The 23,679-nt window shown below is 46.2% G+C and overlaps 1 long non-coding RNA gene across 1 annotated transcript; it reads left to right on the top strand.

The window, feature by feature from the left end:
- Positions 1-1,618: 1,618 nt before the first annotated feature.
- On the top strand, positions 1,619-22,615 carry LOC101688269. Its single transcript, XR_199366.3, has 3 exons — positions 1,619-1,861; positions 21,072-21,142; positions 21,391-22,615. It is a non-coding gene; the product is annotated as an uncharacterized LOC101688269 (long non-coding RNA).
- Positions 22,616-23,679: the final 1,064 nt, after the last annotated feature.

Raw genomic sequence — 23,679 nt, 5'->3', positions numbered from 1 at the left:
AGGAGCATGTATGAGAATGGCAGAATCCAGAGCAGGTTGTGACTTCTCTTAGATGTGCTTGGAAGCCAGGCCCAGCCCCATGGCGGGACTTGCCTCAGGTACCTTGAGTCTGGGAGTCCTGACCTTGGTGTGGCTTCTGTGTCTCCAGCTCCAGTGGGGGTGGGGGAAGGCAGAAAGGCCTCAGAGCTGGGGAGAGAGCCATGATTCTGAGGCTATCGACAGTTGCTTCTGTTCACGCTAAGAAACTTGATAGACCAGTTTTTCTTGCCTTTGGGAAAGAACCTGCCAGCATAAGGCCAATGCTTAGCGATCATTAAGAGATGTTTTTTCAGGAAACGGTATGTGTTGAAGAAAGAATTGGGACTGGCAAGGCATAAGGGGAAGCCTTTTTTAAAAAGAAGGCCTGTGTGTAGGTTTTCCATGCAGACAGGGTTCTGTAAACACAAGACACACCATGCCTCTTGGTGTGCTATGCTCAACCACCCAGTCATGCATTTAACAATATCTATTGGCTGCTTACTATATGCCAGGCATAGTTCATGGCACTCAGACACAGCAGTGAACAAGACATTCAAAGTCCTACCTCTCGTGGAGCTCATAGGCTAGTGGGAGAGGATAGACCTACTTGGGTACTAGCAATCTTTGGCCCTGTCAACTCCTGCTCAGCCTGGTTGGCCCCATTGATTGCTCAAGGGATGGTAGGGTTTTCTGCACAATCACGGTCAGGGACAGGCAGGGTGCAGAAGTGTTACTTGTTCACCCCCACTACAACCTCCCTCCTTATGGTAGGAAACTGAATTCCACATCATTCTCTTAATGGAAAGGGCTAATGCCAAAGCCTTAGCCTCTGCCTGTGGGTAAAAGGACCCCACCAGGCCAGCTCCCATCCCTCTCCATGCCGCCTCTGGCAGGAGCAGTGAGAGGAGCCCAGATGGCTCTTACACATGCATCAGACACTACTCTGTGGCTAGTTCTGTAATACCTTGGAACCTGCTGGGATCGTGTCTCTCATGAGCCCACGCCTTTGGGCCCTGCTCCATGAAACCAAGTTCTTACTTCTCCTCATCAAGGACTTTCTCTTGAATGGGCAAGTCTGCTGAACTTGGGGTCCCTCTTCTTTAAGGCGAGAACTAACATTGGAGAAACAGGTGCTGTAAAGGAAAGAGCACCCTAGTCTGAAGCGGGAGGAGAGTGTGTTCCAATTCTGGGATTTCTAGCTGAGTCATTGCGCACGTTGCTTGATGTCTCTCAATCAGTGTTTTGGAATATGCGATAGTCCATAATTCACAAGGTTGTGGTGAAGGCTAAATAAGATAACGTGTTAGAAAGACTCAGGCCTGTTGGAACACTTGGTAAACAGTGGTTAGCTATCAAATATTAGTTGAATGTGAAGTGATCTTAGATCAAAGAAATCACTTTTTTGCTTGGCGCTGAGGGAACTGATGAAAGTATAAAGCAACATTCTTGTCCCTGAGGAATTTTCCCTCTAGTTGAGTTGTACTCTTGTAGAGCTTTCTAATGACTCTATCAGGTACTCAACAATGCAAATAATAAGCATGGGGTAAGTGTGCAAGTGTAAGAATGGGCTTCGTCTACATATGCAGAGAGAATTACAGACTAAGCAGGAAAACACTGAAGAAGCAAGTGGGCAAATTTAAGTCCCCATGCTATATCTAGCAGGACACTTATTGGTGGGACAGAGACACTATTCAGAGTAAAAATTTCGGAGAAATTGGATGGGGGAGTGGAGGTATCTCACCTGGGAGTTCTCCTCTTTCTTTCAGGAGTTTGAAAGAAGGTTGTATTCGGCACCGATGACAAGAGGACCTTCACTGACCTTTAGCAATAGGCACCTGACCAGGTAAGTACCACAACTTACACATCAGTGTGTTGTACAAATAGAAATAAAACTAGGGGTGGCCAGAGTTAAGGAAGTTGAAGACTTTGCTGGTAGAAGGACACAGAGCTCACTGATTATGATTGTCTTGGTCTTCATACGATGAAAGGACAGGCCTTTGGGACCTAGACAGGATCATGGTGGAACACGACCCAGCATAACGTGCAAGAAATCCATGGAAGAATCCCAAGGATTCCAAGAAAGGTATATAGAACAGAAACAGGGAAAACTGCCAAAGTCACCATGGCTTGTCCTCATGGGGGAGGGGAGGGAAGAGGTAGCAAACACGGTGACCCATGTGGTTGAGTTAATTGTATACTATGTTTTCCTACTATAAATATATGCTTAACAGTTTTGTAATGTAATGTGTGTATAGTTTATCACACAAAGTGGGCTTGGTCATTTTAAACGAACTATTTCGCTGGCATAATCCCTACAGATATTGCCAAGGAGGGGGAGTGAATGAGCAGGTCCCCTGTCCATGGAAGTGACCTGGTTCCTACTGTGGGTGGACCAGTTGAGCTACTGCTTAGACGGTGTTTCTGACCGAAGGTGGAGTATGGGTTCCTCTCTCTAAAGTGGAGAACGAAACAATTGCCGGAGGAACCTACCATCTAGATCACTCCTTGAATTTTCTCTTATATTCTCTGCTGTGGTGAAAACTGCAGCCATCCCTATTGGTGGGGGCTTTCGGAATGTGACCCATCCAACCCTGCAGCAACTGGTTGCTTGGTTTTTTAAACATTACTGAAATTTTTGACAAGTGATTTCATGGCTCTTTTATTCCTGTGTGTTAGAGGCAGAATGTTAACTCTGCACTCTAATTTAGATGCACAGAGAAAATATCCTTTATTTTTCTTATATCTACAATGGACTTTCCTGCTTCAAGCCCATAGCTTGAAGCTCTCCATTTCTTCCAGCAACTGGGGAGCAATAAGAAAATGTAAATGTTCAGATTTAAGCATAACTCAATATTAAACCTAAAATTAAAGTTTATTTAGATTAACCTCTTTGGGATAAAATTGCTCAGTCCCTCAGATGAAATTCTTCCTCTGTGTCTTTTGCACCCAAAGATGTGTCCAGATGTATCTGTGAGAGGTGGTGGTGGTTTATGCAAACTCATGGCCATAGGGAAGATTCAGAGTCACATCCCCCTCACCTCCCTTGGGCTCAGCTTAGTCAGGGCCTTCAAGCACCCTCTGGCTGACTCATCCTTGTCTTGGCTCTCATGAGCACGGCAAAGTCTTCTGATGAGATTCCCATTTAGCTTTGGCTTGAGTATTTCCCTTGGTAGCCAGAGTACCAGGATCCCTCATCCTTGCCACGGTGATCCTTCTGGAAAACTCCTCCACTGGACTGTCAGGTATTTCTGAAACCCAAATACCACAATGGGGACAGCAATGACTTGGGCAAATTGAACCATAGGGTCTGCCTTTCCCTGACTGTGCTGGGCCATCGGGGTGAGAGGTTGGTCTCCTGGCTCAGTGTAGACAGCCTGGGAATTAGCCTCCTCCTCCCATTCTTCAGTGGGTTGCAGAACATAGCTTCTAGTCTTTTTGGCTCTCTTAGACTTAGCTAATACATGGCTCTCCTAAGTCCCCCAGGAGGTAACAGGCTAGACAAACAGATTTGTTCTGCTACCTCCATATGCTCCTTCTCTCTCCTGCTATTCCCTGGACTAGAAAGTGGAGGGCTTGTGTTTTGCTTCTGCTCCATTTCTTCCAGCATGGAGTGCAGCCGGCTTCCATCTCTTCTCCATCTCTCTGAAATGCTGATACCTAGGGAGAGAGACAAAACAATCTGGAAAACCAAATAAGACAGTAGCCTTAGTTGTAAAGCTATTATCCTGCTACCTAAATTGTGATTGCTGGAACTGATTACTACCTTGGTCATTCTTTTTACATTCTCTCTGTTTCGGTATCTAGTCTTCTGGAAGCATTTTATGATAAGGGTCACGTACTTGGGAAGGTAAGAAAGAACAATTTTAAAGAATTCAAAATATGATTAACTCTTCTTAGACCTGCTTCTCTGGAAAGGTCCTTCCACTAGGGCACCCTGCAGACTGTCTGATGAGAATACCTCCAACTAGAAAATGTCTTTGTCCTGGTCAGCCTGAGAAATTTGGTGCCCACAAAGGATAGGATGACAGTGGTTGTAGCTGACCACAAAAGGAGATAAGAACCACTGAGTGGAAAGACAAGAGGGAACGGTACTTCACCCCAAAGGGATCTTTAAAGAAGCTGCAGAAAGCACAGTGCATGAAGAGCTAAAATGGTCCTCATCAAGTAAGAATTACTCACTCCTCTACTCAATAAATAACCAGCTGACCAGCCGTCTTCCTTTATTTAATAGATATATTTTAATAACATCTTACCGGGAACTCTCTTCTCCACCTCCCCCAACCTCAACCTTCTCTAAATAGTCATTTTCATGTATTTGGACCGTTTCCACTGCTCTAACTTTCCAAATGTCACCTGCACGAATGAGGCACCCTCTCTCCCCTAGGTGGAAAACTTAGGGAACACTATGTTGTCCCTTGTCACTCATTAAGCTTCCTGGCAGGAGCCTGTGTTTCTGCAGGGTCCTGGTTTCAGGAAAGTTCACAGCTCAGCAGGGTCGTGTAGTTCGTGCCCATTTTCCATGTTGGGTAGCAGATTTGCAGTGGACCCCTGGAAGAGTGCTTTGTCTTCTAGGACTATGTTTTCATTCATGGCAGTATCTTAGGGGTCAACTTCAAGCACCATTAGCTGGGACTTACTCTCTTCATCTTCCCCATTTCCTCGCAAGATGTTGTCTTGACTGGATGCACGCAGTACCATATCTCCGGGAAATAAGGACACCTGAGACTTGAAACTATAAGCAAAGAGAAAGTCTAATCACTGAGTTCATACATATGTGTGGTGTGTCTACTATGTGTAGACACAATGCTCAGCATTGGAAATACATAATGTGCAAGACAAACACAGTCTCCCTTCTCATGGGCTGAGTGGAGCAGACAGCCATTGTCAAGATATTTACTCAAACAAATGTGTGATGTCATAAACACTGTGGGAAAAAAAAATTGCAAAGTGCTTTAAGTGGAAAGAGCTGACCTAGCTTGCAGGGGGAGGTGAAATACAAAATTCTGCCTAAGGAGAATGAGTTTTCAGCTGAGATCAAGAGGATGCCAGTTAGGATGGCAAAAATTAACAAGGCAGGAAACAACAAGTATTGGAGAGGATGTGGAGAAAGGGGACCCTCTTACGCTGTTGGTGGGAATGCAAGTTGGTGCGGCCACTTTGGAAAACAGTGTGGAGATTCCTTAAGAAATTAAAAATAGAGCTACTCTATGACCCTGCAATTGCACTACTGAGTATTTACCCCAAACATGGAGATGTATTGAAAAGAAGGGCCATATGCACCCCAATGTTCATAGCAGAAATGTCCACAATAGCCAAACTGTGGGAAGAGCCAGGATGCCCATCAACAGACAAAAGGATAAGGAAGATGTGGTCCATATTACTATGAAGTATTATGTCTCCATCAGAAAGGATGAATACCAACTTTTGTATCAAAATGGACAGGACTGGAGGAGATTATGCTGAGTGAAATAAGTCAAGCAGAGAAAGTCAATTATCATGTGGTTTCACTTACTTGTGGAGCATAAGGAATAGCATGGAGGACATTAGGAGAAGGAAAGGAAAAGTGAATTGGGGGAAATCAGAGGGGGAGACAAACCATGAGAGACTGTGGACTCTGAGAAATAGACTGAGGGTTTTAGAGAGGAAGGGGATGGGGGGATGGGTGAGCCTGGTGGTGGGTATTTAGGAGGGCACGTACTGCATGGAGCACTGTTGTACATAAAAAATGAATCATGGAATACTACATCAGAAACTAATGACTAACATAACACAGTAAAAAAAAAATAATAATAATAATAAAAGGAGGAGGCAGACTTGGGTAGGAGACCAAGTGGACAGCTTGGACAGGGCATACAAAAGGCCTGAAACAGGATCAGCGTGGCTTCTTTCAGGGACAGAATGGACATCACTGTTATGGACTAAACCATGTCCCCTCAAAAAGGTATATTGGAAGAAAAAAATAAAGCTATGTTGAGGTTCTAATGCCAGGTACCTCAGAATATGACCTTGTTTAGAAATAGCATTGTTGCAGAGAGAGTTAGTTAAGAAGCGGTCATCCTGAAGTACAGGAAGGCCCTGAATGCAGGGGGACTTCTGACCTTAGAAGAAGGTGGTCATGCGAAGACAGAGACCCAGCGAGAGCACCACGTGCTGATGGAAGCCTCTGGAAGCAAAGGAGGGCCAAGCTGCCAGCAAGCCACCAAAATCTAGGCAGAGGGCAAGGAAGGGTTCTCTCACAGGCTAGGGGAGAAGGCTGGCCATGTTTGCGGACGTCCAGCCCCCAGGACTGTGAAACAATGAGGTTCTGTTGGGTAAGGCCGCAGCTCTGTGGTACACAGTTACAACAGCCCCGGGGACCTTTCAGAGCCTGTGTGGCTGAACTGTTAAGTGAGCAAGGGAGGAATGTGAGATGAGAGAGAGGAGGAAGGGTCCCATACCCATGTTCAGGAGTCAGAGCTTTAGCCTTAAGGCAATGGGGCAGTACTGAGGAGGTTACCTGCTGTCATTCAACTCACACCGCTCACACATCCCCGTGGCTGCCATGTACAAGAATGGAGACAGGCTGAGTTCTCCAGGAGGAGATAGCATGACAGGGCCTCAGCTGACTAGGGCTCAGCCAACCTACTGGAGGGCTCTGCAGTGTTGTCAACAACAGCTGTGCCACCGCTGGCTGAAAGGACCAGGCATTCATACTTCCCACCGTGGCCAGTCACCTGTATGGGATGCTCTGGGAAAGGATGACCCCAGGCAAGGTGGCTGTCTGCAGCTGAGGCACACTCTGCAGGAACCGTGAGAAGCCGTCTGCTCTCTACACACCCCACAGCTGGTCAGTAAGTCTTCCCTTGAAGGGGATCTGAGCTGCGCGTCTTCTCTTCTATCACAAGACATTACAGGGACCCCAGTGATCACAGGTTCCAGGGGAGAACCATGGTGGCTTGAACCTGTGTGGCAGCAATGAAGAGAGAGAACATAGCCTGGTTCAGGGATGGGTCAGTAGATGAAGTGCTACAGATTTGAGAGATCGAATGAGGAGAGGATTGAAGCACTGAGGGGTAGACAGCTCCCAGCTGTCTACCTCTGCCCAAGTAAGGGGATGGTTGGTACCGCTCACCAATGAGGGAGCTCTGGGAGAGATCAAATATGAGGGAGGAGAAGATCGTGCTTTCGGACGTGAAATACTGGTAAATGACCTGAATACTCTAAGAAGTAAAAACCCTGAGAGAAACACACGTGTACACACACGCATGCACACGCGATTTAATTTCAAGAAGAGTCCTGTGTGCTTATGTCTAACTCTTGGAAATGCCATCCCTTGATGCGCACGATGGATTTTACCTTTTTTTGCTGGAACTTGAGTCAGTATCCATAATTTACCTGATAAGCACACCGGAAAGTTTTAGAGCAGAAAGATATCAAAAGGAACTCAGGCCTCTGAGGAGTGAGGACGGGCCCACACACCGCCCAGGAAATAATTAGTCAACACCCCAGCCAGCCGTACCAACCTCAGATGGTATCGCTCACTACTCTGGGATTGAAGCAGCTCCAGAGGTGATGGGGGTAGGTTTGGGAGGTGAGAGAAAGCGGCAGGATGAAAGAATGAAGATTAATTTAGGACTGGGAAGGAGTTTTTACCAGAAAACCACTTTGCAAAGCAGAATCGGCAGACAAGCCCCAGCAGAACTTTCCGTCCCATCGAAGTTCGTCAGCTGAGTTGGGCTCTTCTAATTACACTCCGTCCTGCCGCTGGCTGGGACTGCCTCCCAGACCACCCCTCTGAGATGCTGAGTTTTCCATGGATATGTTCATTATCTTTGACTCAGTGAGTCCAGATTTTGAAACTGATCCTAAAGAAAATGCCCAATAAAAGGAAGATGCTGTAGGCATGATGATGTTATCAGCGTATTTTATGATAGTTATATATCAAAACTCCCTTTGTGCCAAGAATGCACATTCACTTTGTGAAAGGTGTCAGCTGTGATCGTCAAGAGAGCTGTGTTGCAACAGAAGATGCTCGCCCCGGGTCTCTTTACTGAGCACCCACCATGAAAGCAGTGATATATCCAAACATAAACGTATGCTCTGGTATGGAAAGTAAACCACAGGGATGATACACAGCCTTTACAAGTTCACAGAGTAAGAAAGATTGCTGAGATCTGAACCTAGGTCTGGTCTTTCTATAAAGCCCAGTAATTCATACACTTAATGAACAAATATTTGTTGAGTCTCTGATATGTGCTAGGAACTTTTTTGGTGATATCATATTCCCTGGAAAGAATAGTAAAAATGCAGCTTTCCTATGCAGATACAACTTCTAATCAAAAGATTGCAGTGAGAAGAGGAAGGCTTTGATGTTTTAGACATGTCTTACATCTAAAACGTGTCTTGCGTCTTATGGTTTTTAGAAACCCAGAGTCTTTTCTATCCTCCATCTGTTTGTAGCCTACCTGCCTTCAAAACTTTGCTCCACCTCCTTTCCCATTTCCTTCAGCTACAACTGGCCTCTCGCTGCACTAGGTCTCTTTGCCACACAGTTCACACTTAATTAGATCTTGCTGGAAGCTGATTGCTGGCACTAGGTATCTACTCTTTGATACATACGGGCTTGCACTTTACTTAATATGTGTGTGTGTGTGTGTGTGTGTGTGTGTGTGTTCTTGCCTATTAGGCTGTAAGCAGCTCAGTTAATTGAGAATTGTTGAGATTGGGAGTTCTCTTATCGATAGGGTTCATGGTACTATTGCCTCAGCAAAAACGATTCCCATATCCAAACTAAATAATTTGTGACTTTTTTACATTTTTCAACTCAGCCAGGTCAAGCCCACAAAGACTTAAAATGGACACAGACTTTTTTTTTTAAAGAGTTTGTTTATTTATTTGTATGAGAGAGCGAGCCCAAGCAGGAGAAGGAGGAGAGGGAGAGAGAGAAGCAGACTCCCTGCTGAGCAGAGAGACGGACTTGGGGTTTGATCCCAGGATTCCGGGATTATGACCTGAGCCGAAGGTAAATGCTTACCCGAGGCACCAAGGTGCCCCTGACATGGACATTTTAAAGATCTCTCACTTATCTAAACAACCTATGAATAGTTCTATCAGTAAGACTGCATTTGGTTAAGCTGTAGTAGCAAACAACCCCTCAATTGTAGTTGCTCAAAACAACAAAAGGTTGGGTTTTTTTTAGGTCAGTGGAGGGATCTGTTATACATCATATCCACTCAGAGACCTAGGCAATGAAGAGGTCACCTCCGAAAAGTTCCCAGTCTTTAGGGTAAGAGGAAGAAACTGTGGCAAATCTTATACTAGCTTAAAAGATTCCATATTTCATTGGCCCAGGTCAGCTGTATGACCATGCCTGAAATCAAGGGAGAAGGGAAATGTCGCCTCACCCAGTACCAGAATATATGGTGAAGAGAACCATGTATTGTGAACCAAAAATATATGGTGAAGAGCACTGATAATTACTATGTTGTTTTTACTATTACTATTGTTATTGTTTCTCCCTTTTTACTTTTTAAATACAAGGAAAGCTCAGATGGTTTAACAACATGTCCAGGGTCCCACATTTAACCACATATGAGCTAGGATTTGAACTGAAGTCAATCTGATAGTGAAATCTATGCTGCTTTCGTGCTACCATCTGTTTCTTTCAGAGCTGCTTTCCAGAAAGGATGCCTTATGTGTTCTTTGGGTTCTGACTAGCCTCACTTAAATTATTCTTCTTAGTAGGGTTCTTAGTTAGCTAGTCTTCAACCTCTGATCCATTTCAGGTATATCCTTACCAGATACGTCCATTTGCTCTTCCATTAGTCCATTCATTCAAAGGGGTCTTACTACCCTTTCTTCGATATAGCAGGTGTTGGTAGTATCAAGGCGGATACTGTTTAGTCCTAGCTTTTAAGGGTTTTGTCTTCTACTGGAGCACTCACTAAAAATAGCAAATAATTCCCAAAGCAATGTGACACAGCACTCTAATGAAGACCTGCCCTTTGGAAACAGGCATCTCCCAAAGTGGAATTAGGAAGATGGAAATGGCTCACATGAGAGTCACCATCACTAGAAGTAACCCAAATGAAGTCTGCAAAGAAAAGTTCGCAGAGATTGCAGAACACACAAATTTATCTAAGATGCCTGAGCCTGCCAAGCCCATGAATTTTTTTTTTCAAATAAGAACACTGAAAGCTAAACAATGCTATACTACAGTGTGGAACAGGGCTGCTAACAGAAAGTAGATGGTTTGATTGAGATTTCTAAAAGGGAGAGATTACTGATGTACCTGTATTACCTGAGATGTAATGATTTCAGCCATCACAGAGAAATACAGCCTGGGGGAACTGAGCTTGAGAACTACTGATAGGCCCCTTCACAGAAACAGTAAATGGCAATGTTGGGATTTCACCCCAAGGCTGCCTTCCCTAAAAGCCAAACACCCACACATGTTCCAAGTTGCCACCTGCCACTCCATGAACCACCCTAACCACTAGCTCTCTAGCTGCCTGTAGGCAAGAATGTTGATGGCACTGTCACGGGCCCCGGGAAGACTTTAATCTCATGTTCTCCAAACCCAGCTGCCACCTTGGACCACTTGAAACTAAGATTACATCTATATTAGTGTCTTTCAAGCCACAGCTCTAAATCTTTGAAGATAAGCATTACAGATAAATGTATGCTTCTCCATTTATCAGTCTTTAGAAATCTCCAATTTCGGGAAGAATATGCTGGGTTGTGTGCCCCTTTCTGTCCCCACCCTACCCTTCTCTCAGCCCACAGGCTGCAGGGAGAGGTGCTACATTAACTTCTCAACACTTTGATGACTGAGTAGTTAGGCTTGCTAGGGCCATTTATTAGTATACCCATGGCTCCGTGACAGTGTGCGTTTCTGGAGGTCCATAGCCAAGTGTTGGACCTTTTTAAAAATTCCTCAGGCTCCCAGAAGAGTCAAGAGAGTTTTTTCATTTGTTTATTTTATTTCTTAAATCAAATGCTGTCATATTATTAAAGCGATCTGCATCAATGGAGAATGACATGAGCCTTTTGATACCATATGGGTAATTTCCAAGGAATCTTCCAACACAAATCTCATTGTAGCGAAAGGGAAATAAAATGGAGAGAGACTCCACTTTAGACCCAAGTGGATAATAATGGGGACTGGATATACCCTCCAGCCTGAAACACCTAAGAAAAGATGAAATATAGAAAATGAAAATTGTCAAGATATGGATAACAGACAAAGAAAGACAATGGTCCCAGAGATACAAGGAACAAACGGTGAGCCCTACAGTTGCCCTTGTTTACTTGAGAGTTTCTAGGCCATAGCTCAAGCAGGGGATCCCAAGCTAAGCCCAGCTAAGCTGACTCCCTGAGTTGGGAGATGAAGATAGCTAGGATAGGCATCAGGAAAAGTACCAAACAGGAGAAGGCTGCATAGAGAGAAAGATCCTGGGATCCACATAGAGGGTCTCTCGAGTTTTTAGCAGGGTATGATGAGCACATCATGTGTGAGAGAAACATCAAAGGTCAGAGGAGCATTCAAAAAGATTAAAGGAATAGTTCCTAGTATACATCTAGGGACAGAAATTGTTCTGCTTCCATAAGCCACACAGGGAAAATTCATAATTCATGAGGCGTTGAGTAGAATATTCCAGAAGGTCTTGCCTTAGTTATGGAGATTATCCCTAGACTGGATTTTGCTCTGAACCCCTCTAATGAATTATAAAAGCAAGACCTGAAAGGATCAACCTGTTTCCAAGTAACTTAACTGAATCCTAAAACAAAGCTCAAAAATATTCACAGGAATATAAAAATATTCTGCACCCAACGCGATAAAATTCACAACATCCAATACAATAGCATTCTCACTCAGATTCCCATCCTGAGTTCTCTCTGTAGACCTCTGCACAAAAAAGATGCTCTCCCCCAGCCTCTGAGGCTGCCATCAGCAGAAATTAAGAGAGCACACTATAGGAACACTTGTTCTCAGTCAGAGGCCTTCCTTAAGCCCTCTGTACCACCATCCTCAGGAGTCCAGAGAGCAGTCAGGAGATCTGTGTGCTCCCAACACCTGCTCTTCCCTACTCCGGTGTGATAATTAATTTTATATGTCAACTTGACAAGATTACAAGATGCCCAGACAGCTGGTCAAACATTACTTCTGGGCGTATCTGTGAGGGTGTTTTCAGAAGAAATTAGCATTTGCTTTTGTAGACTGAGTAGAGCAGATAGCCCTCCCCACCATATCTTGGCTTTATCCAATACCTTGAGAATCTTGAATAGAACAAAAAGGTGGAGAAAAGTTGACATTGCTCTCTGCCTCACTGCTTGAGCTGTACCAGAGATCTGCCTTCAACACTCCTGGTTTTCAGGCCTGCAGACTTAGACTGGGAGCTCTACCATTGGCTTTCTGGCTTTCTTGAGTCTCCAGTCTGCAGACAGCAGATTATGGGCCTTCTCGGCTTCCATAATCAAATGAGTCGATACCTTATAATAAATCTCTTCATGTGTGTGTGCGCACATGTCTGTATGGAGAGACAGATAAAAATAAAATAGGAATATAGCCTATTGGTTCTGTTTCTCTTGAAAAACCCCGGTTCATACAGCTTGCCTGGTTCCAACATTGCAGCTTTACCTCCATTGTCTGCCTTGAGACCATCAGAACTTATCTTCTATATCAGTCACTGCAGAAGGTCCAAGGAGCCCTGGCAATTGATCATGCCTTTGACTCTCATCCCCATGTGGCTCAGACATCACTTTATTGGTGAGGCCTTCTTCACCATGCTAATTAAAATTGCGATCTCACCTCCTCCACACCCGAGCCCCTTTCTCTATTTTATTCTTTCCCATAGCGCTTCCCACAGTTGAACATATTATGTATTACTTATTGATTTGCCTGCTAGAATATAAGCTCCATAAGGGCAGGGAATTCTAACTGATCACTGCTGTGTGCCCAGTGTTCAGAACAGCGTCAGGCACTTAGGAAGCAGTTGACGGTTATTTGAGGAATGAGGAGTACACTCTGTGTCAGCCTTTAACTGCTGAGAAATGTGTCTGTATTGCTTCTTCAGAAAATGTGGACCCAAGTTTCTGAATAGAAGCTGGCAGTCGGTGGAGCTGTCTTTGAATTGTCCACAGGTGCTTTTTGGTCTAACATCTTATAAGATCTCAAGGATCATGTGTCAGCTGCTTCTGAGCACTTAGCCAGATCCACCCACTCCCACCATCCAAGTCTTCTGGAAGACCCAAAAAGCTGGGCAGTCCCAAACAGCAGAGGACATTCTCCCAGATCTATGGCTCCTGCTGTTCCCCGTCTCTGGAAACAGCCTCACTCTTCCCCCAAGGGCTCAGTCCAAACACTAAGAATTCCCTGTAATGTCTCTCTGACCGCTCATATCAGATCCATCTTCAAAACCACTCTGAATTAGAATCTTCTCCACTGTCTCCACCCAGTCCCGCCTGGGGGGGGGCGTGGGGGGAGCTACCCCTGTGCCTCCCCCAAGTGGCTGAGATCTTCTGCTGATAGGGCCGCCCTTGACCCCTGCCATTCATTCCCACAGAGCAGAGATTTTTCTGTTTGCCTCCTTCTCGGGTTTTCAAAGAATATTTTAGTGGCTTAGGCAATGGATAAAATGAAGTACTTGATGAAAAAAGCCAGATATAAAATAGAATAAACAGTACTATCCAAATACGAAAATATGTACAGAGAAAAAGGCCTAGAAGAAAACACCTGGGTATTTTTAGTGTAATTAGCTCTGAGTGTTAGAATTATGGTTTGAATTTCCTTCTTTATGCTCTTTAGTATTTTACCAATACTCCGTGATGAGTATGTGCAGTCACTGAAAAAAAAACAAAGCAAAGCAGAATACTGAGTGATCAATGAGGCAGCATTAATGTGGGTCACATTTGTTTAATAGATTTAGAATGTCTAATTTATGAATGTAAGGAAAATTGAACTCAACTTGTTTTTATGGATGTCTTCTTTCATCCCAGTCACTGTGCTAAGTGTTTCCCCTGTGCTTTATTTCCATGAGAAAGGATTTATCCGGGTTTTATAGATGAGAGAATGAGTTCAGAGTAGACTAAGTGGCTTGTCCAAAGTCACTCAGCTAATAAGAGACACGGTATATGCTAAAGCCAGTTCTCCAGATTATAAACCCAGACTCTATTCACTACCCACCATTCTCTTCTCTTCCCCAAACGCTGGGGCCAGGCAGACATGTCTGAAGAATTGCTGGGTCAAAGATGGCAGGAATGAGGTTATTAGCCTACCCAACGGGGCAAAATGGTTTGGCAAAGACACTGACAGTCAGTATAACTCAAATGACTAGAGCCTCATTTCACAGACATACTTGAGCTTGGAACTTATTAGCAACGTGGATTTCATTGTCACCTGCAAATGCAGCATAAAGTTAAACTTTTCCTTGTTCTGCTTCCTTGCACTATAAAAACAGAGCTCACACTCTGGGAGTTGATGAGTTTGGAAAGAAGGGCAGGGCTGGACTCGGGCATCGCCACATAAGTCTCCTGATTTCTTGAGGAGAGAGGGGAAGGGCGGAGGTTAAGGGAGCCTCTGTGATTTCCCTCGGTGCTCCCAAGAGACTAATCTTTTAAAAATGAAACCCGCTTCCCATTACATTCAGAATAACATCCATATGCCCTATGCCCACGGTCCGTCCTTTCTACATAGCTCACCTCCTTTCTTCCTTTTGTCCAGAGCTCTCAGTTCCTGGGCTCCAGGCTCACCAGCCTCCGTGTTTCTGGAACTCCCCAGGTCATTCTGGTAGGGGCTTTACCCTCCGCACCTGATGCCTCAGGGTTCCTCCCTGGGACCTGCGCTCTTCAAGCTCCCTCTCCTCCTGATTTCAGCTGAAATAAATGTCAGAAGAGAGGCCTTCCCCAGTGACTTCATCTGAAACCCCCCCACTCCCCCATCACAATCTCTCTCTGTGCCCTTAACCCCAATCTTTTTATAAGCAGAACTTTTAAATGATATCATTTCAAATGCAAAGAAGGTGCAAAGAATATATGGAAAGAACAGGTAAGTTATGAAGCATAACATAATAAACACTTACAGACCCGCCAACCAATTTAAGATCTAGAATCGTCACAATCCCTGATTCTTTTTTCCCTAGCACTTGTCAAGTATCTAAAACTATATTATGTACTTATTTCTGTATTTATCGTCTGTCATACCTCCTGGAAGGTAAGGTCTGATGCCTGCCTTGTTGATGGCTGTATCCTGGAGCTTAGAACAGTGCCTAGAAAATAAATATTCGAGAATGAACAACGAGGATGAGGCAAAGAAGTCAGAGGACTGGGGTGTCATTATTGCTGCTGGTGGTGGGTGGTCTGTGCTGTCTCAGGCAGAGATCCACGAGCCCACCAGGCACGACTACCCCCACCCACCATATCTCCAAAGTCTAGTTAATGTGCGGTTAGGTAATGTGAAGTATAATGTCTAGCTACGTAGACAAAAGCAACACCAGGCAAGTCGTTTTGCCATCTTGAGACTCCGTTTCCATCTCTGGTAAAATAGTAATAGCTACTTCCATGTGGCCTGGGTGAGAGCTACAAGTGTTCTCATCTCCCTCTGTAATACCTGGTGGGGAGGGGCAGGACAGGCCGGGGGAGGGGGTAGGTATAGGGGACGCTCCTGGCAGCAGGCAGCTTCAGACCTGGAGACAGACAGACTGACAGATGCTGGATGAACAGAAATGTGGCAACAGACATCCGGGCCACCCTGGAAGCAGGGGACAGCATCTCCAGCTCCCCAGCGGGCCCACAGCATGGGCTTTAAGCCCAGCGCTGGTGCCTGAGGCCGGGAGTAAGCCCCTGGAGTGGTGAGCCAGTTGGGCCTGGGAACTGCCTGCTGACAGATGTGGGGGTCTCTCGGGGGAACATGTAGAATCTTGGAGTGAGAGGGGAGGGTACACAGTAACTGAAAAGAAAAATGAAATTGCTTTTATTTTCAGTGAATCAGAGGAAAACAAGTAAAGCCTGTTCCCCCAACAGCCCCCCCCCGCCCGCCAAAGCCAATGAGGATTAAGTCAGTGTGCACTAAAATTATAGCCAGAGGAGCCCAGCCTCAGGACATTCTTCAATGCCTCCCTTTGCCTGGCAAGTTTATTAATCCAACCAGCATTCCCCAAGCAACTAGTACACGCCAGGAGGCCTTCTGCGGGGTCAGGACCAGGAGCGGGTAAGGGCGCAGGCGCAAGAGACGGCTCTCAGTGTTCTCAGGGGGAACAGGGAGCCTGAAGGAAGGGGCGCCCAGCTCTGTGAGGACCAGGAGGAATGTCAGCCTGCAGCCCCCACCACAGGAGGGAGTTCTGCATTGCCCCTTTGCTCCCCATGGAGGGTGGAGGGCAGGAACTGTGCGGGCGTGAGGATGGCAGGGGGAATCATTTTAGAGATGTGGGCGGCGGCCACATGTGAGGGCCTGGGCAAGTGTGTGCTTCAGGTAATCACTGCAGGGAACAACCACCCGCTGTGTCTCCCACCTTCACTCCCCCTGCAGTTGATTATAATACCTCTCTTTTCCTCTGGGGCAGTACCCCCCGCCCCCACTGTCAGTGCACGGTCTTCCTCCTGGTTCCCAAGCGGGCCTAGGACTCAGGACGGGCCAACCTGTGTCATTCATTCTTTCACTCCAAGGGATTGATTTAGAGATGGGCCTACACTCGTGGTGGTCTGGTGAGACCCAGTTCTGGGACTCTGATTGGCTCTGTTAGGAAGAAGTCCTCTTTCCACCTGCTAACCTGTTGCTATGGGACCACCTGAGGGAGATGACCACCTGGAGAGTGAAACCAGCACGAGGGGCAGCAGAGTGAAGACAAGGAGAGATCGGCCATGCTTCCATGTTCTCCCTGCCCATCCCGAGGATCCTGTCAGTCTCGCAGTGGAGCAGGTCCTGTACTACTGAAACCACCTCCCAGACAGAAAGGAGGCTTTTCTCCTGCCCTGTCTACAGGAGGGGACTGACCTTCTGAGATTACCCTGAAAACAACCCCATTGGGAAAAAATGGGCCATTTGGGAGGGAGTTCCAGTTTCTATAATCATTCATTCATTCTACAAATATTTAATAAGAATCTACTAGATGTCACACTTTGTGATAAGCTTATAATTGTGAGCAAAACAAATACTAGCCCAGTGCTAATGGAGTTTGCAGCCTATTAAAGAGACAGGTGATGAACTATGTATTTAGAATGAATACATAATTAAAAATCATGAAAAGTATCACAAAGGAGAAGTATGAGTAGCTATGAACTGTATTCAGGGGGCACCTGATCTTAAAGGAAGCAGGGTGGATGGGGTAAGGGAAGGTTTTCCTAAGGAACCAACAAATGAAATAGGAGTGAGAAAAGTATAGGAGTTGACTGGGGGAGAGACTGGGGGCAAGGAAGCTTCCAGGCAGAGGGAAGAGAATGCTCAAAGGCCTTGGTGTTCTATCAGCCATCTTGAAAAGCTTCCTCGACCCCACAGGCCCTCCTGGGGGTCTAGGAATCCAGACTTGGCTTTGCTTGGCCCTTGGATGCAAATGCAGCACATGTAAGAACTTTGCTTTCCTTCTTCATATCTCCATCTCAGGACATTTTCACTTTTTTCTCCCTTAAAGAAAGCCCCTCTGCAAATACCTTGCATTGGTGGTGGTGAGGAGAGCAGGGGCATTGCTAGCCCACCTGAACTACCGTCCTGCGACCTTGAAAATGCCATCCTTCCCCCATCTCTTCCACAGCAAGATGGTTTCAATGGGGCTTATTGAATTATTATAACTTGCTTAAGATTATAATGATGATTCATTGATTTTTTTCCCCTGATTTGGAAATAGCGCTGGATATTTAGTATCAACGTCTTGTCTAAATAATAGGTACACAAAGTTTTAAAAGGCAGAACCCATTTAAGTAGCCCCTACGTGACACCAAAAGCATAAGCAAGAAAAGGAAAAACAGAGAAATTGACTTCATCGCAATTTAAAACTTTGGTGCTACAAACAACACCATCGAGAAAATAAAAAAGACAAGTTACAGAGTGGGAGAAAAATATTTGCAAATCATATATTTAATAACGGGCTTATATCCAAAACACATAAAGAACTCTCCACTCATAATAAAAAGACAAATGACCCAATCTAAAATCGGGCAAAGACATTTCTCTAAGATACACAGATGGCCAATAAGCATATGAAAAGATGTGCAACATCTTTGGTCATTAGTGAAATGCAAATCACAGCTGTAAGGTGATATCTTTTCTCATCTACCAGGATACCTTTAAGCAAAAAGATAGAAATAAGTGTTGGTGAGGGTGTGGACCAATTGGAGCCTCGAACACTGCTGGTGGGAATGTAAAATGGTGCAGCTCCTTCAAAAAACAGTCTGGCAGTTCCTCAGTTAAACTTAGAACCAGCAGTTCCCTGCCCTGGTATATACCCAAGAGAAAGGAAAACATAGGTCTACGTAGGACCTTATACCCTAATGTGCATGGTAGCATTTTTCTGAACAGCCAAAATAACCCGACATATCAGGTGGAAATAACCCAATGTCTCTTCACGGGTGATTACCGAGTAAAATTTGCTTTATCTATGAAATGGAGTATTATTTAGCAATAAAAGAAAGGAACTATTGATCTATGCTACAACAAGAACTCAGAAAGCACTATGCTAAGTAAAAGAAGCCAGCCACGAAAGACAATTCCATTTATATGCTTCCATTTACATGGCAATTCCATATATATTTGTTGAGAATAGACAAATCTATGGAGACAGGAAGATTCCTGATTGCTTATGGTGGGTTGATGGGAGGGAATGGAAGTGACTGCTAATGGCTTTTGTGAGATTTCTTTTAGGAGAAATGAAAACATTCTAAAATTAGATTTTGGTGATGGTTCTACAGCCCTGCGAATAGACTAAAAACCATTGAAGTGTATACTCTCAGTGGGCAAATTTTATAGTACATGAATTTTAATACTTAAAAAAAAAAAAGCCAGCTAGTGATCTGGAGTAGATCGATCAATATCGTCAGAGCCTGCTGTCAGAGTAAATTTTACCCAGATCCTGGCATAATCAACAGGTCAGGCAGAGAAAACCCCCTGAGTGGAAAAGTGCAGCTATAATAATAAGAGTGACACTATTCACAGTCATAACCAAAATTGATATGATCTCTATGGCTTTTGCATTTGCTTGATTAAATCCTTTCACTCACTTGAATCACAGGAGGGAGGCGTCATTACATAGATCTGACACCAAAGGGAACTGAGGTTCAGAGGGTTTAAGGACAGGTAAAATCATCCAGGGAGTAAATGCTGGGGCTGGGAGCAGAGTCCTGGTCCACCTGACCCAAATCTCAGTCACTTCACGAAGCCTGGAAGGACAGAGGCCATATTCTGTCCTGTTACATAGTATCCCCAGTCCCTGGCAGGGGGAATGAATGAATGAATGAGTAAGAAGCTACTTCTCTTTGGACTCTGTGACCAGGTAATACAAAATGTGGCTCCATCCCCTCCTAGAAAAAGAAGACCTAAAAAGATAAGCCAGAGGGTCCATCCTAGGAACACAACTTCACAAAGTACTGGCCAGTAGCCTGGTCTCCAGAAGTCACCCTGACTTGATTCTTTTATGGGTACAGAAAACAAGGCAGGAATTTCTCAGAGGTGAATCCTTCCCATTTCTATGGGCCTTGCGTGTGGTCCTCAGCCATGAAGTGCCCTACTGGGATCATCCTCAGTGGCACATGGATTACCTCAGTCCCACTGTTCACGTGCCGCCATCTTGAATTCCTGATTAGCACTGGCACCCCAGAAAGAGGCTGCATGTCCCAAAGCTGAGACCTTCCCATAGCTAATCTGTGCTGTCTAGAAGCTGGCATGGGGTCTCACACTGGAGGTACAATCTCATACAGGCAGAGGTGTCTTCTCTGATGGCACCTGAATGGGAAAGACAGGAATTTGTCCTTCTGCCAAAGATGGCAAAGGGTCTGGTGGTTGAGTTCAGTTGCTTGGTTTTGTTCCAGGTTGTAGGAGAAGAGGCCAAGATGCTTGGCTTATTGAGTTCCATTTCTCCATGGAGCAGAGGTTCTTTCTTCTAGAAAGAGCCTTGGACATGCAATCACACAAACCTGGATGTCCAACCTTTGCCGGCATTTACCCTGGTGCCCTCTGTGAGCCCAGTTTTCTCACCTACCTGGCAAAAATCTCACAAGGCTGTAGTGGGAGGAGTAAATGACTCACTGCCCACAGCTAATAGGTGGCAGAGCTTGGCTTCGAACCCAGGACCTTTGGCTTCACCTCCACCTGTGGTCGAATGAGATCATAGACAGGAAAGGATGTCAAAGCTGCAGGCAGGAGTGCAGGCTCTGGTAATGGGAGAGGCCTCCCCCGACGGCTGGGAACTAAGAAGGATTGCAGGAGCAGATGAGGTCGTATCTCCCACCAGTCAGAACAGTGTGTGTGCTCTCTGTGCCCTTATGATGGCTTATGGCTTGCAATGGCCCCTACTTCATGGCCCGCCAATGGCCTGGCCTGGGCTGAAGCCCCACATGTACTGGAGATCCAGCCCAACAAGTGGCTGCTCACCCACACCCCCAGCCTGACTCCTTTCGCAGCCTTGCCTCATTGTGTCCAGGCCCTACCCAGAAGGAATGGGGTATGCACCCAGCCAGTCTGGGTTCTCTAGATCTAAAACACACTTTGTTCCTTGGTGACTCCATCTGGAAGGCCATATGGAACTGAATGACTTACTTCCCTTCTCTGAGCTATTAATCAAAAGGATGGCAGCTCCTATCAGCCAGGGATGGGAGGTTTTATGAGGTTGTGGGGTTAAAAGTAAGGACCCAGATTTTTGGGTCAGCTCCCTATTTGATTCTAATTTCCGTGGTTGTTTCTGTGACCTTCAGTCATACCACTTGACCTCTTTCTTCCTTATTTCACATTTTCTATAAAATGTGGCAACAATACCTTTTCCTGGGGCTGTGAGGACTCCACCAGCTGGTGGGGTGATGTGCTTGTGTGGAGTAGAGGCCCCAGTACCCGGGAGCTTCACTCTCCTGCCTTATTCTGCCTCCTTTCTTGACAGATCCACTCAAAGAAGGAAGTAGATTCACCTTGAACCTGGGCTGTTTGTTCAGACCTCCTCTGAGTCCTCAGGTATTTATGGAAGAGGATTAACTCTCTTAGATGACTCTTTGGGGGAGGTGAGGGATGGGGAAATGTTGGAGGTATTGAAGGCAAGGGGAGAAAAGACCAGATGGGGATGTGATAAGGATCATAATAAGCAGTCATAATGATAGAGTGCCTCATTTAATTGAACACTTACTTCGTGCCAACATTGTACTTGGAAATGTACATGTATTTCTTAACTGATTCCTCCTCTTATCATCATCTCCATTTGACAGATGAAGCAACCAGCTGATGAATGTCTTGATAAGGCAGGAACTGAGATTTGAAGCTACATGTCACCCCGATACTCTGGGGAAGTGGGGAGGGGATGTACAGCAGGTGACAACTGAGGCTGGCCTGGAGGTTCCTGCCCTGGGAGCAGCTCAGGGTCCTCCCTGGTTTGTGACCCAGCCTGGCTGAGGCAAGAATCATGCCCAGAGAGCCTGCCTCCCCAGCTCAAATGTGAGTACCTCAAAATCAGGGCCCTATCTGCCTGCTCTCTGGATCTGCCAGCTCCCAGTGTGGGGTACAGTCTATGTTTAAATGAAGCAACAAACACTACAATTTCCCCCCTTTCTTCATGGAGCCCTCCTATGTGAAATGACACCTTTGATGGCACAGAGCTTGTCACAGTCAATAAAGCTTTCCTCATCTATTATCTGGAGACCACCTGCCACCCAGGATTCTCTGCTCCTCCCCACTGATGGCACCCTAAGTGGTCACCTAGTCTGACCACTTCTTCCTTTACGGTTGGACTTCCCTGCTCCTTCCGCTCCTTCCCCACGGCCACCATCTAGACTCAGTTCTCTGTCCCTTCTGTCCATGACGCCTGTGGACCCGCTCTCCTCACTTCCCTTCTTGCCCTGCCCTAAGCCCCATTTCCAGCCAAGAACCAGAGAGATTTCTCTTCAACAGAACTCCGCTTGTCTCTCTCCTCCCTGCCTTGAGGACAAAGTCTGCCCCTACACTGGGCCTGAGCCCCCACAACACCACCTTTATTTCCCTAGTCCCACTGCCCCTCCCCGCTCCTGCCTGGCCAGGAGTGACCTGCGACGCCACGGGCCCACATTACCTGGCAGGGGAAACAAGGACCTGAAGGCACATTTCATCCCTCCATTGACATCATCGCCTTGCCCGTACCAGCACGTCTGTCCCTCCTGGTGATGTCACCAGCCTGGGCGGCTCCCACCAGAGCTCCAAGGCAGGGGGTGGCGTGAAGAGTACCAGACACCTGGTTTCACTTCAGAGAGATGATTCCAGCGTGGAGGAAGGCGAAGCAAGACTTGGCACAAGGCACAGCAGGGACTGTCCTCAGGCCCCTTGTTTTTGAGCTGCCGCTGAGTCCCCAGAGCCTCCGGAGTAAGAGATGAACATGCAGACTTGGATGGACCACGTCGCTCTTCGCTGACATAGCACTCGTTAAATAAAATAAACCAACCTGGTGCTTTCTTCAGGCCAGACACTGCTGTGAGCAGCCTGCATGAATTTATCTGATTTATCTGATGATTTAGCCTCAGGATATCTCATGTTACAGACAAAACACAAAACAAAACCCACAAAAAATAAAAAAACCCGAGGCACAGAGAAATTAAGTAACTTTCCCAAAGCAGCACAGCGAGTAAGCGGTAAGGCCATGATTTGGCTCTTGGGTCTGCACTCTTAGGCTCTATGCCCTTTTGCCTGCGGGTTCCCTGCCCCTGGCAGCCTCGTCCTCCTGCTGCCCCACAGTCACCAGTGCTTGAGAGAGTGTCTGCAGAATCTGTAGCCCCGATGGGCCCTCACGGCTTTACCTCATGGTTCAGTCATTTAATATTTCATCCCCGAGTGCCTCATCCTGTTTCTCCGCTGGGTTTTATGATTCTGATTTCATGGTGGAGTAACCTAAAGGAAGATTCCTGTAGGGCCACAGGACACAGCTATGCGAGGAACGTGCCCAATTCTGTCTAGTCACAGGGACAGCGCCTCTCCTGCTCCCCCAGGAGAAGGGGCTCTGCCGGCCTTGGTGGGCATAGCTGGGCCCGCGGCTCCGTGCAGACAGAGGTCATCCTGGCAGGCGTCCAGGGGGCAGCGCTTGAGTCCATGGGAGACCAGGAAGTGAGGAGAAGGTAGGAATTGGAAACAGCAACAACAAGCTTTGGGCAAGGTCTGTTTCTAGTGGAGGGATAAAGAAGGGGGGGGCAGCGGGGATCGAGAGAAGTGACAGGAGGACCGCAAGAAAGCAAGAACTCTGATTTGGGCATCATTTTTGAGGTCACTGTGAGCCTTCGCGTTCCTGATCTCTTATCACACGTAGACGTGTGCATGCAGACCTACACCCATCCCCCCAAAACTCCGCATCCAGGGCTGGGAGCAAGCTAGGTAGGATTATTACTGCCAGTTTCTGGACGTGGAAACTGCAAGAGGGAGAGGGGTCCGCCGGCCATGGGGCCGCCAGCGCACCCAGCCCCGGCTGGAGGTCCGTGCCCCATCAGCAGGCTGCACAGGGCGAAGTCTGCATGGCACAAAGTCTCGAAGTCAGGACATAG

The sequence above is a fragment of the Mustela putorius genome, unplaced genomic scaffold (genome assembly GCF_011764305.1).
Source record: "Mustela putorius furo isolate JIRA1106 unplaced genomic scaffold, ASM1176430v1.1 tig00003859_pilon_pilon_pilon, whole genome shotgun sequence".
Taxonomy (NCBI): Eukaryota; Metazoa; Chordata; class Mammalia; order Carnivora; family Mustelidae; genus Mustela; species Mustela putorius.
The sequence above is the reverse complement of the archived record's forward strand: the minus strand, read 5'-3'. Positions and strand labels throughout refer to the sequence as shown.